General features: G+C 40.3%; 1 long non-coding RNA gene across 1 annotated transcript in view; it reads left to right on the top strand.

Annotated features, from left to right (window-relative positions):
- Positions 1 to 20484, top strand: part of LOC141770217 (uncharacterized) — an 84909-nt gene extending 64425 nt beyond the window's left edge. Inside the window, exons 2-3 of the long non-coding RNA XR_012594470.1 lie at positions 19369 to 19534; positions 20121 to 20484. This is a non-coding gene — a long non-coding RNA (uncharacterized LOC141770217). The remainder of the gene's footprint in view (positions 1 to 19368; positions 19535 to 20120) is intronic.
- Positions 20485 to 22264: the final 1780 nt, after the last annotated feature.

Raw genomic sequence — 22264 nt, 5'->3', positions numbered from 1 at the left:
TATTATGCATGTTATACAAGGTGAAAAGGTATTAGCATGACATACAGTATGCAAGGTTGAAAGTATTTCAGTTTTTTATTAATCATGTGTATCGCACCATTTAAAAGGCGTCTCCGCCAGTGCATACGCCGCTCAATTCAGTCAGCGAAGGCGGCGTGCACGCCTACCTCGACCACATGGTTGACACAAACACAACAGGGTATTTGGGTGTATTTTGATTACAGTCTTGTTCCTAAATAGTGGAGTATAATACATTATGATATCACAAATGAATGAGTGAACACCATACAGCAGAGCAGCCAGCAGGTGATTGGTGGTATACTTCTTTTTCTCTGTGGCATCGTTATCTCGTCAACGATTAATGACATAATAAACCTTGAACGCTCTGACCGATCCAGGCTTTGTTTAAAGTGACGCCTCCTTCCTCTGGCAAATGTTTTTCCACTCCGTTTAAGAGGCATGCTCCTCCCTCGCCACTCGTCATAACTTCTCGCCGGATTGTCCCCCGGCTGTATGAAAAGAAGCACACCAACTGTTGCATTTTAGGACTTTCCTTCTGCGAAAGAGCAACGGTCAATGAGGAAACTCCAACACTTCACAATCCTGTAACTTCATCGCTCACTCAGTGACAGACTTTTGCGTTTGTAGGGCTGACCCTCTGCGGTCCAAAAGTAACTTGGACTTAAAAACCAGTACAACCATTAAAACTACTACAGGCATTAACACCCAGTATAGAAATGATCAATCGAATTTATCAAGCCCAACATAAATTTAGTTAACTTCAGACATTCACCATATTAATGACAATCCAAAACTGTACTTTTACACAGTACATGAAAGTACCAACCATATCTAGCAAGTATACTGTGATATGAGTAGGAATATATTATGGAGAAATATACAATTTGATTTTCATTTTTTTTTCACTTCTGTTTGAAGGAGGCCCAGTTTCCTTTTTCTTGATCTCACACTTCTCCTTCTCCCTGTGATCCTTATGATCTCTATAGTTTTCCATCCAGAATCCACCGCTCATTTTCTCCTTCAGCTGATGGAACCTCGTTTTGATATTTATTTTTTCTACAATGTAATGACAGTCCTGTAATAGCGGTTTCATCTAGAGTGCGGTGGTGTGCTTGGACGAGAACGACTGTGTGTTTCTGTGTGCGTATGCTTGCATATATGCTCACAAGTAACTAGATGATATTTAACTAGCCAGTGTGAGTGTGTGCTGTTTAAATGTGCTCCCATGTAGATTAGTCATCCCGCCAGTATGTCATATTTAACTAGCGAACAGGATGTATTCGGGGTGTTTGGTTAAGCAGACGGAGCGTGCCTACAGGTTCCTCGAGGGCCCCGACATCTGTGATCCCATTACACCAGTGCCACCAGGACGGTCCAGAATATAAAATCTTCAGTGTACTGGTAAAACCTCATACATCCAGCACGAAGAAATGCAATCATCGCTTCTGTTCTTTTTTGGTTTTTAGTCTTGAAGTGCCAAAATAGGGCTTGATTTACATTCTAGCGATGGTTCTTTCAGGAAGATGCAAATTTGATTATTCAGCCAAAAGAAAATTAAAAAGTGACAATTGGAGATACAAGGTTTTGTGTTTGACACCAGTGAAAAACAGCTCGGTCAATTTGTATTCAGACAAAGTGAATCCAGAGCAGACTGACACAAAATACTAAACGCTGATGTCCCTTTAGCCTGCTTATATGGAGAGGCAAAATGTCACTTGGAAGCACTAAACCAGAGCCTGTTTAGAAGGTATTGATTTTTATATACATTCATTATATTTTTCAAACATTTTTACAGCCTATTTTAAGTCATGCTTGTCACTAACTCTTTTCCTTCATTATTAAAATACACACCCATCTTTTAACACCCTTTTAAAGCTGAATTATAGCAACTATTTTAGTACTTATCACAAAATAATATAATCATTAGGGCTGTCAATTGATTAAAATATTTAATTGTGATTAATCACACATTTTTTATCTGTTCAAAATGTACCTTAAAGGGAGATTTGTCAAGTATTTAATACTTTTATCAACATGGGAGTGGACAAATATGCTTTCTTTATCCAAATGTATGTATATATTTATTATAGAAAATCTATTAACAACACAAACAATGAGAAATATTGTGCAGGAACCCTCACAGGTACTGCATTTAGCATAAAAAATATGCTCAAATCATAACAGCCCAACAGGCAACAACAGCTGTCAGTGTGTCAGTTCGCTGACTTGACTATGACTTGCCCCAAACTGCATGTGATTATCATAAAGTGGGCACGTCTGTAAAGGGGAGACTCATGGGTACCCATAGAACCCATTTACATTCACACATCTTTAGGTCAGAGGTCAAGGGACCCCTTTGAAAATGCCTATGCCAGTTTTTCCTCGCCAAAATGTAGCACAAGCTTGGAGCGTTATTAACCTCCTTTGCGACAAGCTAGTATGACATGGTTGGTACCAATGGATTCCTCAGGTTCCTCTAGTTTCATATGATGCCAGTATCTTCACTGTAGCTTTAAAACTGAGCGTAAAACGATTGGAGATAATATAATATGCAAATAATTTGTCAGTGGAAGATCGTTTAAACACGCCTTTGTTTTACTATTTTCATTCATACGTGCCTGGTATAATCTTCCAGCCTTGGCTACTGAGCTGCTCTACTAAAGAAGCACACCTAGTGTTTGAGAAAGTACAGAGAGCTAAAGTCATTTTATTACTTCACCAGACGTGCGTACCTGTGTGTGCAGGAATCACACAGACAACTTTACCAGGCAGCCTCTTGAAGCTCTAGAGTACCAGTCAGATTCAGAACGAGATGAATTCATTTGCCTTAACAATCTGTGGTCGGCATGATTTTAGAATTTTTTGGAGTCGTCAGTGAGCTCTTTATGCTCACTTTGAACAAATAGTTATTGAGGAAAGTACACATGGATGCTATTATGCCAGCTGAAAGAAATATGTAACTGCAATCGCAAGGAAGACGAAGACAGAGAGAAAATGAAACCAACAGCAAAAAAAGATGAAATGCAATGAAAGAAAAGAGCTGTGGTGATTGAGATACATTTCCATTTAGATGGGAGGGCAGAGCATTTTTCTGAGAAGAGGGACAGCGTTTTGATGTGAATCACTTGGCAAAGTCATCACGGTAAAATAGAGCTTGTATTTTGCATCTGCATGAGTTTGAATCCAAACTTTCAAGGAGTACATCATAAAAACTTTCCCAAACCCTTGGACTCAACCTCCCGGGCAGACATCAAAAAGATGCTGTAATGTAATCTTGTTCTGAGAGAGAGATGTGAAATTAAAGCGATTATTTCATCTTTGTGTCTTGAGCGAGTGTGTGTGTGTGTGATTGTATTGAGCTGCCTTCAGGCTTTGTGGTTAACCAGCAATTTCAAAATTTTTGGGATTGTGGTCATTAGCTTTCTCCGTGTTCTCACACTAGTGGTTCTGAACCTATTTTTCTTGAAACCCCCCATTTTTTTATATCTAAGGAAAGCTGAGGCAAGCGGAAGAGCAAATAGGTATTTTACCTCAGTGAAAATTTTGTTTTTGAAAGGCTCAACGCCAACAAATATGAATTGAAGCAGAATATTTGTTAGATAAAAACGTGAATTTGTTGGAACTTATTACACATCTATTTTCAATAAATATTGACTTGGACTGGAGTTATTGGAAATGTCTTGATCACACAACTCAAACAAACCTATGCAGCCACCAGTGGAATCTCATTCTACAATTAGCATTCTAGGACCATATGAAATCCGTTTTGTTTTTTTCCAGATTCCCTTTAATTTTTTCCAAAATTTGGTTGTATTCATTTTTCTGAATTCTGTGTTTTAGGATTGAAGCACATTTTATCATCAGAAAAAGTGTCTAATCATGTGGTGGATGGATAAAATGTCAGCAATTCATAAGAAAATATTCAAAATGGAATGAATATCAATGAAATGATGTAATAGGCCTACAACTTTGAACAACGGACAATGCGCTGAGCATTAACACCTCTGTGCATGAGCACCCCCTGTGATGTTTGCCGCAGGGGGGCCAGGACCCAAGCATGAGAACAACTACAGAGTGAAACTCAAATAGAGTCCTGTGTGCTTTAGAAGAAGTTTTAAAGTCTATTCACACATAAAGATGACACAATATTTGCAAAGTGCAAATAAACCTTGTGGGAAAAAAATAACATAACGTTAGACAGGAAACAAGCCACGTGACAAAGAAATATAATATATCTATATAATATCTCCAAAGTAGGACACATCCTGTAAGGGATGGTGACCTGTTTTAAAATTTATATTTTTTATTTATTTTAACATTTATATTTAAACAAATTATGTTAAGTGAAAATGTCTACAAAATAAACTGCAAACTAATCTGAATAGCCAAATGTATTCAAAGCAGTATTTAATCTATATAAAATACATTTAGTACATGTACTTGTGTATTTATGTGTGCGGATTTGTGTGTGTGTGTGTGTGTGTGTGTGTGTGTGTGTGTGTGTGTGTGTGTGTGTGTGTGTGTGTGTTTGTGCTGCCAACATGCAGACTCATTCCTCCATCAGCAGTTTCGGGGACCTTGGGGTGAATAAGGGTCATCTCCGTGGCAACGTCATCACCTTATTGATGCACCAATCAATGTCCTGTATCATCCATCACCATGGAGATGCGGAGGTCTAGTATAGAAATATAATTTAAACTTTGTTGTAAGTCACTTGCTTGCACAGGATTTAGAGGTTTATAGTATTTTGTGCTTTCTTTTTGGCAACATAAAAAGCTGAAGTCGTATACGGAATCATACTGTGTGGTGCAACATGTTTGGATTTCAAAGTTGAGGAAAGGATGTGTAATTATGCAAGTAAGCAGGATGCATAATCAATACGGAATATATTATACCACAGAATGAAAAACAAATTTGAACCAAGTCCTGCTTGAAATTGTTTATGTGAAGTGATTTGCTCTGGGACTACAAATGTACAAGTGCAACTTTTCACTGTTTATTTGCTCGGCTGCAGCACACTGACTCTTATCTTCAAGAAGTGGTTAGAAGTCGACGTCTGTTCCCTTTTCAGCCGCTGAAAATGTCAGGGTGAGCTGGCTGTGGAGGCTTGTGTCTCAATATGCAGGTTCTTCTGTATGACATTAACTTATTGCCCCAAACTAATAATGTGGATTTGTAGGAAACATTCTCAAAAGCACAAATCTTTGTCTACTGATGAGATTTTATTGTTTGTAAAATGTGCACCTTGAAGAAAACAGTGATAATAGAAATAAAATTAGGTCCCAGTGTGCATTTTTCTGCCACTGTTTGCAGTATCTGTTTAACAACCCATAATTTACCATCATATTGCAATTTGTTTTTGTCTAATTATACCATAATTACAGAAGTGATGAGGCAGTCATTTACTGAGTTTCCATGGAGTGAGTATAATTAAGGAGTTTGTGCATCTGTCAAGTTTCAAGGTGGTTCTGTCATTACCTGCCCACTAATGAGCCTTTTAAAACCTAAAATCTATTCTGTTGAATCTTCCACACTTACTTACAGAGATAAAACTACAAAGCTTTGATAGCAGCCGACTATTCCCGTGTCTTTTTATTGTACCTGCATTTAAAGGGGGGGGCGGCTTTGAATGCATCGTTTCAAATTCTCTCTATTCTTGTATAAAATATAGGCTGCCTTTGTCTTCCCTATTTCTCTCCTCAACTATAGATAGTCGGAAAAGTGATTCCTTTTCCCAAAGATTTGACGGAGGGAGACAGAGCAACGTAGAGAGAGATTAATGCATCAAATGATAACAATCTCCATACAGCAAAAGGCTCTTTTGTTGCTGTTAATCATTGAGTGTGTGTGTGTGTGTGTGTGTGTGTGTGGTCCTCTGAATAATGATGATGCCATCATTTCCTCTTTATCCCTGTTGGAAAGTAGAAAAAGGTTGAGGAGGAGGGGGGAGTTGGGTGGAAGTGGAATAAAGTGGAGCAGTAGAAGATGAATTGTAGGAAAGGGGAAAGCAAAGATGAAGTCCAGCTTTTTTACTTTTATCGGAAAAATTGTAGGGCTGTATTAAAATATTTCATCTCAATAAATCACATAATTGTCCATAGTTAATCACGATTAAGCAAAAATTAATCACACATGTTTTATCTGTTCATAATATATGTATATATTTATTATTGGAAATCAATTAACAACACAAAACCGTAACAAATATTGTCCATAAACCCTCACAGGTACTGCATTGGCGTTTAAACTAATTTCCGTTAACGCGTCATTATCGCCTTAGCTTTGACAGCCCTAACAAATTGTTTTTCCATTTACAATGACAGATTTGTTGCCCTAGTGATTCTGTTTAAAGTCACCTCATGGAAGCTGTAACATTCACAGACTTGAACTGATTTTTACTCCAGAGCTGCTCAGAGCATGTTGCACTTTATCATCATGACCACATCATTGCCATCAGGCAGGTCACCGAAGGCCAGTGTCCACCATGTGTTTTGTCAGATCTGTGTGTTGAAGCTGTCATTTTGTTCAGCGTGCTCCGCCCGACACAGATGCAGATGAATGAAATATAAACAGTAATAATATATGGTATAAGACACTTGACAGTATGTCATAGATAAATGAAATTCCAGGGCAAACGGGGGCAAAAAAAACTTATTCTTTTACAAACTTTAGTGTCACATACCTGTGTTTTTATTTGGCCTTCAAGTGAGGTTTGACACTGTGAAGTCAGGAGAAGATAGAAAAAATGGAGAAGACATTTTTTGAACTCCGTAGTTATAAATATCTTCTACAGTTTATCTGATAATGGCAGACTTTCCCGAGAATGTTTCAAAAGTGGCAATGAGATGATGATTGAACAGCGTAGAGGAGGAGGAGGTAAAGACGGTGGAAGAGTTGGGAAACAGGAGCCGCTATAACGTGGGCCTCAGAGACACCTGCTGCTGCAGTGGCGATAACTTTTTTTTTACAGCTGTGACTTTACACAAGCCCCCTTTGTCAACTTCCAGGGGAACGCATTGACTGATTGGGGGAGCGATGGGGGCCAAATGGGGACGAGGGAGCGAAATAGCATGAGAAGGAGTCACTTGATGCCTCCTCCCCTCTCTTTGTAGGACCCTGAGGCGTTCTTATCACACCTCCTAGAATCATAGCAGCTCTCAATGCCACTTCTCCCTATACTTCCCTGCCTGTCTCACCCATTCAGTCTTCATCCTTTTTTTTTGCTTAGTGTCTGTCTTTCTCACTTAAAATGAAGTTGTTCTCATGCTTGCATTTAATCACCCTCACTGTTCCTTTCTCTGTATGTCTTTGAAACTAATATTGTCTGAGTGTTTTCATGTACAGTTTATTTTTCTGTTGAATAAACACTTGACATATTTTTTCCATATCAATTTCAGTACACATTTATCTTTTCACTCTCTCATCTTCTCCCCTTATTAGCATCAATACTTAAGGGTTAAGTCATGTTGAAGATATGAGTTATGCATTCTGCAATCAGTGGCACTGAGAGGTTTAGGAAAAACAGCATCCAAATTCATGAGATTTCCTCGTATCAATAGTAAGAAGAGCATGGGTAACCTCCCTAAGACTAAAAGACAACATTCGGAAGCTTTGTGGAGAAGTATTACCCTGTAGTTGAGTGTGGTTTTAGTTTATGATTGAATTCACTGCTCTAAAAGAGATGCTCAGAGGCAACAAAATGACTTAAAGGCAGTGCAAATAGCTCTAGGGTCTGTCAATACTAATCACTAATACTTTTCCTTAGCCAGGATTCAGTAAGAACAAGGATATCTGGGTCATTATGAGATATTAAAATGCCTTTGTGATCCATTTTATTTTTGATGATGCAGAGGTAGCTATTAATAATGACTTATTTAGAATTTACAGGGTGGGTGGAGGAGGTGGTGTGGCTGTCTATATGTCAAATCCAGATGCTCAGTTGCAATTTTAAAGGGTATTTTACTTCTTAAATTCTTTGATTTTATGGCCCTGAAAGTTAAACTTGGTCATAATAATACCGTTATAGCTGTAGCTGTCTATAGGAAGCCATCAGCCCCAGCTGAGCACCTTTTCTAACCTCTGAGAGAGTCAGTTTTGCCAGCTTAATTGATATTATTCTTTGTAATAAACCTGGTTAATACTTCTTAAGTGATCATTGTCTTATAGTTTGCGTGTGAGCATTAAGAAAGTAACCTCCAATGTGAAAACTAGAAGGAATCTGAAAAAAACTCAATGATCAAGCTTTTTTACATGACTATCACAGTACCATATCTGATGTAACCAAAATCCCTGAGCTTTTGCTTTGAATTAGGTTATATTTGATTAATTAGGGTAAAAGCTAGGTCAAGTCCATGGTTTACCCTTGATTTAGCAAGCTAGACAGTCTAAAAACCTCTCCAACATGTATTGCTGTGCAAAGAAAGGCCACATTTGACTATACCTACACTCTTTCGCCAACTCCTCTCATGATCAGCGTGAAATTTGGAAGGTTGTTAAATCAATATTGAAAATACATTTTGAAAAATAATGGCTCTTTTCCAAATGACACTGATAATAAGCACTATATTACTCTATACTCTATTGACAGACCTTAGAGCTATTTGCACTTCCTTCAACAGTCATTTTGCTGCCTCTGAGCATGTTTTTGAGAACAGTGAGTTGCAAGGCATCTAGACCAAGATCCATTTAACAACAACTTAATAAAAACAACTGCAGACTTGGTTGATGATTGTAAAACCATTTATTAATGACTATAACAATTAAAAATCCCAGTTGACTCACTTACCCTTGTTGTGAGAAGGTGAGAAACCAGTTATCCTTTGTGAATTACTTTATTAACATTTGTAACTGAAGAATTTGTGGTTTCTCATATAGTTGGGCCCAATAATTTGTGACTTGCTAACATTGGTAACTTCATTGATACACACACACACACAAACACACACACACACATGTTCCTGACTATTTCAAAACTGCCAGTGTTCAACCGCTTCTTAAAAAACCCTCTCTCGACCCAGCTCAGTTAGATAATTACAGACCAATCTCCAAACTACCATTTATATCAAAAATCTAGAGAAAATAGTTACGGACAAACTTCTGAAAGTGGTGAAGGGGCACCAATATTTTGCCAAAAACAGCACAGAAACAGCATTACTCAGACTAACCAAAGACATCCTAATGCATGCAGACAAAGGTGAACACTCCATACTAATTTTACTGGATTTAACTGCTGCCTTTGATACCATCGATCATGCTATATTTCTTGAGAGGTTGCAATTGGGTTGGCATATCTGGTACAGTTTTAAACCGGTTCCCCTCATACTTAACTAACAGATATTTCCATGTTTGCATATATAATCATGTCTCCTCATCAGCTCCTTTGTGGAGTGGAGTCCCTCATGGGTCGGTTCTTGGACCGATCCTTTTCTCACTGTATATGCTTCCTCTGGGTCATTTGTTCAGCAGCTTTCCTGACATGTCATATCATTGTGATGCGGATGACACTCAGATCTATTTTTCAGCCAAAACCAATAACCTCAATCAACTATCTCCCTCCATGACTGCTTAGCAGCAACCAAAGACTGGATGTCTCACAACTTTCTCCACTTAAACCCTGATAAAACAGACATTCTTTTAATAGGACCAGACAATTTTGCTACAGCAGTTTATCAGTTTATTGGCCAACTTCAATCCAATATCAGTCCTACAGCTAAGAATCTTGGTATCATCTTTGACCGGAATATGACTTTTGACCATCATGTCACTAAACTTGTCCAGACCTGCTTTCTCCAACTAAGAAACATTGCAAAAATCAGATGCATCTTGTCCTCCACGGATCTTGAACTATTAATTCAGACTTTCATATTCTCCCGTCTAGACTATTGTAATTCCCTCTACACCTGCCTCAGTCAATCTGCTTTAAATCTCCTACAGGTGGTTCAAAATGCAGCGGCCAGGTTATTAACCAGAACTAGCCATCAGTCTCACATCACCGCTGTTCTGGCATCCCTCCATTGGCTCCCTGTAAAATTCAGAATCAACTTTAAGATCTTGCTTATTACATTTAACGCACTGCATGACCTCGCCCCCAGTTACATTTCTGATCTCTTAGTTCCGTATTCGACCTGTCGAACACTTCGATCCTCTAATCTCGGCCTTTTATCCATCCCCCGCTCAAACTGCAAAACAAAAGGTGATCGGGCATTTTCTGTCTTAGCCCCAACTCTCTGGAATCACCTCCCCATATCTATTAGAGCTGCTGAATCTCGGGACTGTTTTAAGCGGCTTCTAAAAACCCATCTTTATAGGCAAGCCTTTCTATAGGCCTCATCCACGTGTGTTTGTCTGTTTTTGTTTGATCTGTTTCTCATTGTTTCTGTGTTTCATATTGTAATTTTTACTTGTTTTCATCATTGTTTGATGTTTCATTTATGTGTGAAGCACTTTGTAACAGTGTGTTTTAAAAGGTGCTATATAAATAAAGCTTTACTTACTTACTTACTTATTTACTTACACACAAACACACACACTTTGTTTAACGTTTTATGCAAAGGGACTGTTTGTAAGAATCAGAAATGCTTGTTAACAGAGACACCTGTGGCCGTTAAGTCAACGAAAGTCAGCATCGGGTTCGCGCTTGTGCTCGCTCTAAATAGACATGAACGAGCATCGCTCAACACAGTGAGGCGACACACGACAGCTAAAACCACAATATCACTCTATATTTCACCTGCTTGGCAGTAATGTTAGCTGACCAGACGAAGGTCTCTCCATGAATCAGTGCTGATCCTAGTGTTGGCTTTTCCTGCCTCAGCCTCCCGACCGCGGCCGGAGTAAACAAGGGACACACCGGCACCCGGCCGGAGACGATAAAGTTTCTCGCTGCGGAGCCCCGTCACTTCACAAGACACGGGAAACCTCTGTTGGTCTGGAGGAGCTGCAGCATTTATTTATGCACAAACGTCCACTGTATATCACTAGATATTCTCAGAGCTAAACTAACTCTTCTGCAGTGTGTGGTGTGTAGTGTGTAGTGTGTAGTGTGTAGTGTGTAGTGTGTAGTGTGCGCGCATGCACGTGAGGTGGAGCGAGCTGTGAATGAAGGCAGGCAGGCAGAGGAGCAGAGACTCTGGCCCTGGAGATCAAAGCTACGGTCTCCCCCGCGTCCTCCGACCGCGTCCAACACTGTTTAACAGATGGGCTTCACTAGATATAACTTTGCGGTTTTGGTGCTTCCGTGTAGTTTGTCTTGGAGTCTTGTCTGAACAGCGTAGCCACACGCGAGCGCGCATATGCAAGCACGCATGGGACACCGACCCGGGTGATTTATAAGTGTAAGAAGTTACAAACAGTCCCTTTAAACAGCACAGTGATGCAACTCTTATCAGGAAGAGCCCTGTCTTGGAGCTGCTATGTGAAAACCTTGTTTTTGTAGATTACATCACTTGTAATGCACTGCAGAAGCATTTTTTTTTTTTTTATGTTTATGTACTGAGGCAGGTCACACAGATACTGGTATTGAAAGGATGCAGCTTTTTACAATCTAGACTGTTGTTGTCAGATTTTTGAAAGCACTTTCTAAATAAAGTGAGCTCAGTTCTATCTGACTATTAATTGACGATGTGCAGTACTAATATAGAAAATTAAGGATGCGATACATAGAGATAAATTGAGAATCGTTGTGCATTTGAATCATTGACAGGTGAATTGTAATTGAATTGTGAGGCACGTGAACATTCACACCTACTTCATCCCCAACTCCATCTCTCATAATTTCTCTATGACAAATGTTTTCCATATTGTCACCACCTTACAGCTCTGAAGCTCCACCAGAAGTAGTTTACTTATCAGTTTATTGGTGATTTTTTTAAGAGTACTCCTTTAAGCTATTAAGTCAATGGCAGATAGTCACGGGTACAGTAAGAATAATGTTAATGCTTGTAGACAAACTGTTTCAGACAAACATGGAGACCTTCAGACAGACGAGGCATCTCCAAAGCCCTATACAGACAGTGTCAGGTGATGAATGGAAGTCAGATTGATTCTGGCATGGCCACACAATGTCCTCTGTGTATTGTGGCATTGAAAAGATCTGCCACGTCCTGACATCTTTGATTCCTGTAGAGCCGCCCTTGGCTCCGAAGCCGGCTAACAATCAGAGCTAGGGTAAGAAGTTGGCAGGCAGCTGGGAGGAAGGAGTGCAGGAGGACAGAGCAGAGAGGGAGGAAATAGAGGAAAATAGGAGGCAACAGAGGAGAAGAGGACACAGCAGCAGGTATTGAGGTGATGAGGATAAAAAGGGAGGAAACAGCAGAGCACACGGGGGAGGCGAAGCAAAAAAAGAAAAATGGAACTATGGAAGAGAAGTTGAAGCCAGAGCAGGAGGAGGGAGTGCAGGATTGTTTTCACGAATAAGTGGAAAATCTCAGTCTGTTAAGGCAATTTGACTGTGCAAGACATATTAACACCACAACTTTTAAACAAGAGCAGAACATTACAGCTACAGTGTGGTCATGCACAAAACCATGGCACTCTGACGTATGGCACTTTCTGACAATAGTGGTGTCTAAGTGTCCACATTATGTTGAAATAACATTAAAGGTTAAAGCTGGTGATTAGGGATGCTAATTTAGATTATTTTTTTCTAGCCAATAACCGACCCTTGTTAATCAGTTATTAACGGTTAACCGACCAGATTAGTGCGTTGCATGCAGCGGTGCTGTTGTTTTAGTGCCTAATAAGCCGCCCAGCAACGATTAAGCCGATGCAAAAACGGGTTAAATCCATCATTTATCACCAGCTGCAGTGTATACGCAAAACAGACAACTGAGTCCCCAGTTCACCAGACTGGGAGAGTTAGCAGCCACAATGCTGCGTGTTTTGTCCTGGACACGTGCAGCCACTTTCCCAGTTAAAGTCTCCACCGTATCATCTAGTTTAGCTGCAAGTTTGTCAGCGTTACTTTAGCGAGTGTCCGTCAAACCATGTGTGTTTGTGCTGCGTTCACAGCTGTAGCGTTGCTGGTGACTTTGTGTTCGCCGTTGTCACACACATACGGTCTGTCCGGCGTAACGTTAGGGAGTTTCCGGTGGGCCGAGTGTGTGTGGCGGCGGTGGGGAGAGTTTATTTGACGGGGAAAACATGCTACAGCTTCTCAGACCAAAGCCAAGCTCCTGTATCTTGCAACACCGGCTCACTTAAGGTGGGCTGTTAAGCTGAACCAGCTATTTTCCTTTAGTTGACAAGCCGCTCCTCTCTGTTTTGCTCAGCTTTTTATAAAATTTTTAATAGTTCTTTGAACCATTTAACCAATAGCATTAATTGGTAAAAAATCGTAATGTCGATTAACGGTTAAACACTTCATTATTAACATTCCTACCGGTGATACTTTTCTTATTGTCAACAAATCCCCCTAGAGATAGCAAAACCATTTATTTCAATGTATTGTTTGCATAGCCAAAGACTAATGTAGTTTATTCCTCAGTGACATAGACCTCCATTGTTGTCCAAAAACTACTACAAACACATCAATGGGCCACACTGTTGCACTGGTTGACATGCTCTTTCATTATAAAGAGTATAAGCACTGTAGTTTATTTCAAGCCAATGACAAATACACTGTGCCCTGGTGCTATAATTACTCACTTGTGCACCACGTGTATTAATCTACAATGCAAAGAATTTGTATAGATGATTTTTATTAATCAAATTACTCGAGTTACTCGAGGAATCGCTTCAGCTCTAATGACAATTAACTTATGTAATTTCACAATCCAGCATTACTCTGTATGATTCTGTTACGTCTGATACTCATGTTTTTGGCCCCCTTCCTTGACAGCTCTTAAAGCTTTTTCTTCTGGAGCAAAATAATGTGGCCTAAGTTCTTAACACTTAGGCGACCTAATTTTGCTCCATGCCTGCTGAGTGTGTTAAAAGTAATCCAGCTTGCTAACATGTTTGTGCAAAATGTGTTTATAGCTTGTTGTACCTTCCCCCAAGTGGCCAAAAAAAATCCTCACACCAACACACTCAACGCTCGACAAGAAAGCAAATACGCGACTTTCCCAAAATATTAAACTATTCTTTTGAATAAAACAGGAAGGAAAAAACACTCTTTGGTCAAAGACTTAAGCTAGCAACCAGCCCACTCCCTGTATGTGACCTCTAGGGTCCTCCCTGTTTTCAACACTTCCCAACCAATCCATCAGACGAAGTGAGGCCGTAGTTATTTTGGTGTCTTATAGAAGAATAGTCCCTTTTCACTAATATTGATTTCAGTTTGAAAGATCACAGGAATAAACATGAATTTTACATCAGGGTAGATTTCCATTTTGAGAAATGGCCAACATCAAATCTTGAATGAAGCTAGATTTTCAATTACCCTTCCAGCTGCCGAGTTCAGATCACCTTGCTCAGCATGTGCGCTACACATTGCTCCAGTCTCCTTTTTTCTCTCAGACAGACCGAACATGTAACCTGTCTCCTTTTTTCTTCTTTGTACCATCATTCTATTGACCAAGTGCGACTGCCATTTTATGACACAGCATAGGACAATTGATACCACTTAACCACTGATTTCTCCCCTCCCTTCAATTGCTTCTAAATCCCCATGGGCTTTAACTCCTTCTCCCGCTGGGCTCATATTTAGTCTGGGGTATAGAAAATAAATGAGTTCAACCCGATCCCATGGTCATTGGCAGAATTTCATACAAAAACCGGTGCAATTCGTAAAGCCATTTATTGTCCTGTGGGAAATCCAGTTCAAAGGAAGACGAGACAGTGCACACTGTACACATCACTACACCACCACTGAACATTCAGAACACCAGCTAGCAACAAAGTTCTCTATCTATTAAGTCCTGTCATCATGAATCTCAGTCATTTCTTCATTTAAATTGTATCTTATTAGTTAGAGAAGTTCCGATACCATTTTTTCCTTCCTGATACCAATTCTGATATCTGAACTTGCAGTATCAGCCGATACAGAGTACCGATCCTGTATTATTATTATTATTTATTATTTAACAGCTGTTTGCTACTGACCATGTATGGATAGTGGACAGTAGTTGCCAGTGGAAGCCATTATACATCCAGGACCGTGAAGGTTACTCTTATGTAGCGGCGAAGAAGAACTGAACTGAAACGCAACTTTGTTTCATGTACGTATCATAACACAGCTTGTTTATCTGCAGCCCTCAGTCTTCCGGTTTCCCTTTGTTTAATGACAAAGACAGACTACCACCACCTGCTGGTGCGGAAAGTTATTTCCTCTCACGCAGGCACAGAACGTACGTGCTAACTGGCCGACGGTTGTAGTCTTTGCAGTGTGTTCAAATGCAACTTGTTGGCCTTCATCGTCGCTAGTTCTTTGATGTCGACCTGGTGTGTTTTGGGCCTTAAGTCATAGCATCTGACCACTGAATCTTGGTAGGTACTCAAAGTCTCGGAGGCTTTAGGCATAAGGCACCCTGATTTTCAACGGGGCCACCCTTTCTAAAACTAAAAGCACTCAATGAGGTACTTCAAGTCGTTTTGGATAAAAGTGTCTGCTAAATACCATTTAGTATATTGTATTGCTCCCATTAATGCAATATGGACCTCTCTCTCTCACTGCCCATTGACTTCATCCATTCCCAGTGGGCCATCTATCTGTCCATTGACTGCCATTTAGTGTCAGTGGGGCCATAACTCGTTAGCCAAATGACGTTTAGACACTCAGCAGCTCGTTACAAAGGCCAGAGGTTAGATGGCTGTTGAGGGGGCACTTCACTCTCCCTCTTTCCGCTCCCTGTCAGTTTATCCACCTTGCTCTTATACATACTCACCGTTCTCACTTACTGTACACACACAGTCACTTGCTCGATCTGTCGCGTCACTTACCCTCTGCCCCCTTTCCTTTTACTCTACAACTCTGTCCTTATCTCTTCCTCTCTGTATCTACATTAATGCACAGACACTGACTGTATGGATGTGGGCGTGGTTATTAACAGACATAAAGGGTGCATAAGGCCCACTTTGAAGAGAAATAATACCCAATGTCCTTTTGCTGTTGTCAGCTTTGAGATTTAGATCTAGATTTAGACTACATTTTCCAACTTTTTAAACTGTTTTAGTGACTTCATTTTTTTTTTTAAAAAGGCATTTCACAAAAAAACTTAAGAAGATATTCACTACGACTCTGTGGTTTAACTCAGCAGCTCTGCAACTTGCTTAAGGTAAGTACATTTATTTATTTGTTCCCAGGAACAATACACATTGACGAACATCACTGTAAATGGGCCAGTGTTAGTCAAAATGCTAATTTCAACATCTTGGCCAGATGTTAAATTAGCCATTAAAGCAACAATGAAACACACAACATGTAAAATAGAGCCGGAGTAGGGATGCTAATTTTGAAAAATGTTCCTAACTGTCCCTCGTTAACCGATTACTAACCGTTAGCTGATAAGATTTGTGCCTTGCATGCAACTGTGCACCAGCTGCAGTGTATGAGCACAACAGACAACGGAGTCCCCAGTTCACCCGTATGGAAGCGCATGCTGCGTTCACTGTCTCCAGTTCACCGTCCGGGAGCGTTAATATTGCAGGCAGCCACTTTCCCAGTAAAAGTCTCCACCGCACATTTAGTTTAGTTTAGCAGGTTGTCAGCTGTGTGTCTGTCCGGATTAACGATGGCGATTGACCAACAGTGTGTGTGTGTTTGTGCTACGTTAGCAGCTGCTAGCCTTGCCGGTGGCTCCATGCCCGCTGTAGTCACACACATACGCTCTGTCAACGCGGCGTAACTTCAGCGAGTTTCCAACAGACCGTGTGTGTGTTTGTTGGTGGCATTATAGCTGTGAACAAAGGTGTAGCAGACAGTGTGTGTACAGTTTATTTGTCGGCGAATAAATGCTACGAGGCTACATCTCCTCCGCTCAAGCGAGCTATAGACGGGAGCCAACTTCCTGTATCTGTAATGCCTGCTCAGTCTCCAGCTACAGCTTTTCTCCTTTAACTGACGAGCTTTTCTCAGCTTTTTAATTAATTATTAACATTTCTTTTAACCGTTTTAACCGATAGCATTAATCTGTTAAAATGCTTAATGTCGGTTGGCGGTTAAACGGTTAATTATTAACATCCCTAAACCGGAGAAAGCTAAACATGAACAGGATAATGAGCTATGAGGAGTAAGGCAAGCCTCATGCAAAGTAGGACATATAGAAAATAAATCCTACTTATATACACATCCCAAGGGCAACAGGAACATATGAAGATACTTCTCACTGTCCTGAGGACATACTGTAGATCAGAAATGGCTCACATGGATCCACCCATACCCAGAGGTATCTTTGCACAAGGTCTACATTTTTTTTTTATTATTATTTCTCCACTTAACAATGCACCTATAGTATGTACTTCTTGTGTGTGTGTCTTTTTTCATTATTATTCATGTCACAATTATTTTTTGTGAGTTTTTCCTTTCCTTTTTTTTTTTCCTTTTTCCTCTTTTCCTTTCAGTCCAGCCTTCAGTGTGTCAATTATCACATATCAGGGCGGCTGTGGCTCAGAGGGTAGAGCAGGTTGTCCACCAATCGGAAGGTCGGTGGTTCGATCCCCGGCTGCTCCAGGTCACATGTCGATGTGTCCTTGAGCTTAACTTAACCCCAAATTGCTCCCGAAGGCATAGCCATCGGTGTGTGAATGAGTATTTAGATTAAATCCTGATAGGCAAAGTTGGCACCTTAGTAGCCTCTGCCATCAGTGTGTGTGAATGGGTGAATACTGACATGTAGTGTAAAGCGCTTTGAGTGGTCGGAAGACTAGAAAAGCGCTATATAAGTCCAAGTCCATTTACCATATCATATTTTTTGAGGGGTGATGGTACAAGAGAGGACAACGACTCATTATATTCATTAAACTGTTTTTTTGCCTAGATAATATTAGATTTAAACTATGTATGATATTAATAATATAAATATGGACTTGTAGACTTGTAGACTTCCCCCCAGTACAAATCTTGTTTGCTGTGAATTTGCCCACAGGTAAAACAAAGAACAATTTAGATTTTTCAAACAAAATACCCAAGACAACATTATGCTTGCACAAAAAAAAGGCATAAAACAGCAAACTATGTACACATGTTCACTATATACACATCTGCAGGATAACAGGACCTTTTATTCTCATTCCCATTCCATTTCATAAGCACCCATACTAACATTCAAACCACTTTCCATTCCTTTTTTCTGACTGGGAACACAATCACTTCATTATTTTATTGAAAAGTTATCACCTTTTTTACACACTTGCTGAAAACCTGAAAATATGTAAGAGTACTGTCTCACACCAACTTTGTGTTATTGATGACAATCTTTCTTGCTATTGATTATGAACCAAGACAAGGAGTCCACAGCACAATGCTAACTGCACTGTAGAGCTGTACTTCAGCACAAAGGTGCTTTGAGCTAAATGCTAACATCAATAGATAAATAAGTAAATATGTGTTGTGATGAGCACCATTCCAAAAAGAAGAAAATATAATAAAATTAAAATAAATATATTAAATCATTCAAACATCGTTCCAGGATGTAAAGAGAGGTGACTGGAGGTACTGAACGTTGAATGAGCCACACTTGTCCAACTAGGTTTTGTCTTCCATTTTTCTGCCATTGAAGAAAAACTCCATTCGTGCTCATTTTAATTCTCCTTTCCCTCAGCTCAGCCTTTGACTCTCTTAGCTAGCTGACTCTCTTTTGTGGGGGTCCCCCAAGGGTCTATTCTGGGTCCCCTTCTATTAACCATATACATGCCCCAGCACTAGCAGCATTAACAATCTTTATTGTAGTCTGGGTGCCTTATCTGGTAATGTTAAAAAAGAGCCTTGTAACCTAGGTGTTATGTTTGACTAAGTGCTGTCTTTTGATGCTCAGTTGACTAAAGTGGTGCAGTCCTGCTTTGCCCAACTGAGACATTTAATCAAGATCAGGTCATTCCTTTCCTCAAGGTCATCCACGCGTTTATCTCCTCCAGACTTGACTACTGCAACACACTTTATTCTGGTATAAGAAGGCTACGCTGCTGCCAGGCTTTTAACTTGTAGTAAGAGTAGGGACCACATCACACAAATCCTTGCCTGGACACACACACACACACACACACACACACAAACACACACACACACACACACACACACACACACACACACACACTCACACACACATGGGTGTGACAGTCACCTGTGTGAAGCCCCTCCCTCTTTATCTGTAGCTCTCTATAAATATGTCAAGCTTTTTGGATATTTCAACAAGGAGCAGCTTTTCTGTCTGTTTCCACCTCTCTCTCTCTATCTCTCTCTCTCACTTTCAGGTTGAAGTCACCATTGAAGATGAAGCTTGCTGTGTTCGCTGTCCTGCTGGTGTTGATACCATTCCAGGCCGAGGCTGTCGGATGTATCGGCAAAAGCTTGAAGGTCTGGGTGGGATATGGCAAGGATCTTAGAGATGATGTAGTTAAACCAGATCCCTTTGTTGAGGTGAGTTATTGGTTATCTTATCGTATAAAATTGGGAATGCTGTTTTTTGATGCAATGTGCTACTTTTCTTTACGGTATGACTAGTACAAATAATCGTCATATTAGCAACGTTTTTATGTCAATATGGACATTAGAAATTGGTTTAGCAAGAAATCCACATTGAAAATATATGGTGAATCTTTCATAAGAATAATCCAAAAGGTGCAGCAGCCCCTCACATTTAAATTTATCAATTGACTTAAAATGTATCAAAGTCAAAGTCAAATTTCAGAAAATGTCACTGAAAGGAAATATGAACTTAAGTCAATGAATAATATATATTTTTAATAAAATATAATATATTTGGATTTTAGAAATCCATAAATGTACATATAATAAAAGTTACAAAATTAGATTCCCTATTATGTAAATTGTCTGTACTCCTACACAATATTAATTAGAATAATCCCTTTTTTGTGCACATAACAAACGGGTCTTTTTGAATGATCCGTTTACATTTTTCCCTGACCCGTTTGTAAGTGGATAGATATTCTTAATGTGATTATTTTAGATAAAATAATTTACATTTCCCAATTTGATCTAACAGGTGAAAATCAACAATGTCACCGAATCAACCGGAATCATTCATCAAAATAACAGCCCAGGATGGTGGAAGAAGCTACCATTTAACAATGTCGCCAGCAATCTGATGACAGTAATGGTCTTCAACGCTGTCGAGGGAAAAGCTAATGAACTCCTGGGAACCTGCACCAAGAAATTGGTAGACAATGGGACTACACATGTGAAGTGTTATATGAATAACGAGGAAGGTTTTGTCTGGCTCTTTTACAATTGTGAGCAAATTGAACCTGCTCTTGAAAACTGAGAATTTGAGCTTAAGAAAATACACTTTCTCTTTGTATATCTTTTCACTGAAAGATAGAATTCTGTTCAAAATGAGAAAGTGAATGAATAAAATCTAATGAAGAAAAACATTGTGTTCGTCTGTTTTTGGATGTATGCTTGTTAGAGCTCTCATAACAGGAATGAAATTCTTTACAGAAAACAGGGAATAAAAGCATTATGGGTTCATGCCAGTAAACTATCACACTCATTTTAAATAACATACAAATGCTTGCTGAGTGAGGATAAGTGCCATTCAATATTCAAGATTCAAGATGTTTATTGTCATGCCGGTTGTACAAGTACAATCGTGTGAAATGCTTTTTAAAATTAAAAACATTAAAAACATTCAAATTAATAAGTTATATTACAATTATAAAAGGAAATACTTTGTACAAGGCATATTAAGAACATATACATATCAGAAAGTATGAATGTACATATATAAGAAATACTTTGTACAAGGCATATTAAGAACATAAACAGGCATATTAAGAACATATATATTAAGAACATATACAGTATATACAGTATAAGATATATGATTGAGGTACTTTTTGTGTGAAAAGGTGTCGTATGAATTATCTATTTAAAAGTCTGATGGCCTGGGGGAAAAAACTGTTCCTCAGTCTGCTGGTGAGAGTCCTGGGGGTCCTGTATCTTCTACCAGAGGTCAGGAGGGAGCTGTTGTAACAGGCTGTTGTAGGGGTGTGTTTTGTCCTTAATGACCCTCAGGGACTTCCTGAGGCCCCGCTGGGTGTACAGCTCCTGCAGGCTGGGCAGCTCGCACCCGGTGATGTGTTGGGCCGAGCGCACCACCCTTCCCAGCGCCTTACGGTCCACGTTGGTGCAGTTGCCGTACCAGGTGGTGAAGCAGCATGTCAGGAGGCTCTCTATGGTGCCCCGGTAGAAGTCCCTGAGGATTTGTGGTTTCAGTCTAAAAGTCCTTAAGAGCCTCAGAGCGCACAGTCTCTGCTGGGCCTTCCTGACTACAGCGGTGGTGTGGGTGGCCCATGTCAAGTTCTTATTGATGTTGACACCCAGGTATTTAAAGGTGTCCACCCTCTCCACCGCTGTGCCGTTGATGGTGACTGGGGGGTGAGTGCAACCCCCCCTCCTGTAATCCACGATGACCTCCTTGGTCTTTGAGACGTTCAGGGAGAGGTGGTTGTTCTGACACCACTGTTCCAGGGTGGTCACCTCCTCCCTGTAAGCCATCTCATCGCCGAGGGAGATCAACCCCACAACTGCTGTGTTGTCCGCAAGCTTCACGATGGTGTTTGAAACTCTTGTTGCCACATAGTCGTGGGTGTAGAGGAAGTACAGGAGGGGGCTGAGAACACAGCCCTGTGGCGCTCCCGTGCTGAGAGTCAGTGAAGTGGAAGTGAGGTTGTCAATTCTCACCATCTGGGGGCATTCCGTCAGAAAGTCCAGGATCCAGTCACACAGTGGTGTGTTCAGGCCCAGATCCTTGAGCTAAGTGACGAGCCTGGAGGGCACTATGGTGTTGAACGCTGAGCTTTAATCTACGAACAGCATCCTCACATAGGTGTCCCTTCCTTCCAGGTGGGAGAGGGCGCTGTGTAGGACGTGGGCGATGGCGTCCTCTGTGCCTCTGTTTTGGTGGTATGCAAATTGCAGGGGGTCGAGTGTGGGGGTAAGCATGGGGCAGATGAGGGATTTAACCAGCTTCTCAAAACACTTGCTGGCTATGGGGGTGAGGGCTATGGGGCACCAGTCATTTAAGCTGGTCACTTTCTGTTGTTTGGGGAAGGGGACAATGGTGGTGAATTTGAAGCAGGTGGGGACAGTCCGGAGAGAGAGCGACAGGTTGAAAATTGTTGTGAA

Source organism: Sebastes fasciatus, chromosome 6 (genome assembly GCF_043250625.1).
Source record: "Sebastes fasciatus isolate fSebFas1 chromosome 6, fSebFas1.pri, whole genome shotgun sequence".
Taxonomy (NCBI): domain Eukaryota; kingdom Metazoa; phylum Chordata; class Actinopteri; order Perciformes; family Sebastidae; genus Sebastes; species Sebastes fasciatus.
This window is presented reverse-complemented; position numbering and strand designations above follow the sequence as displayed.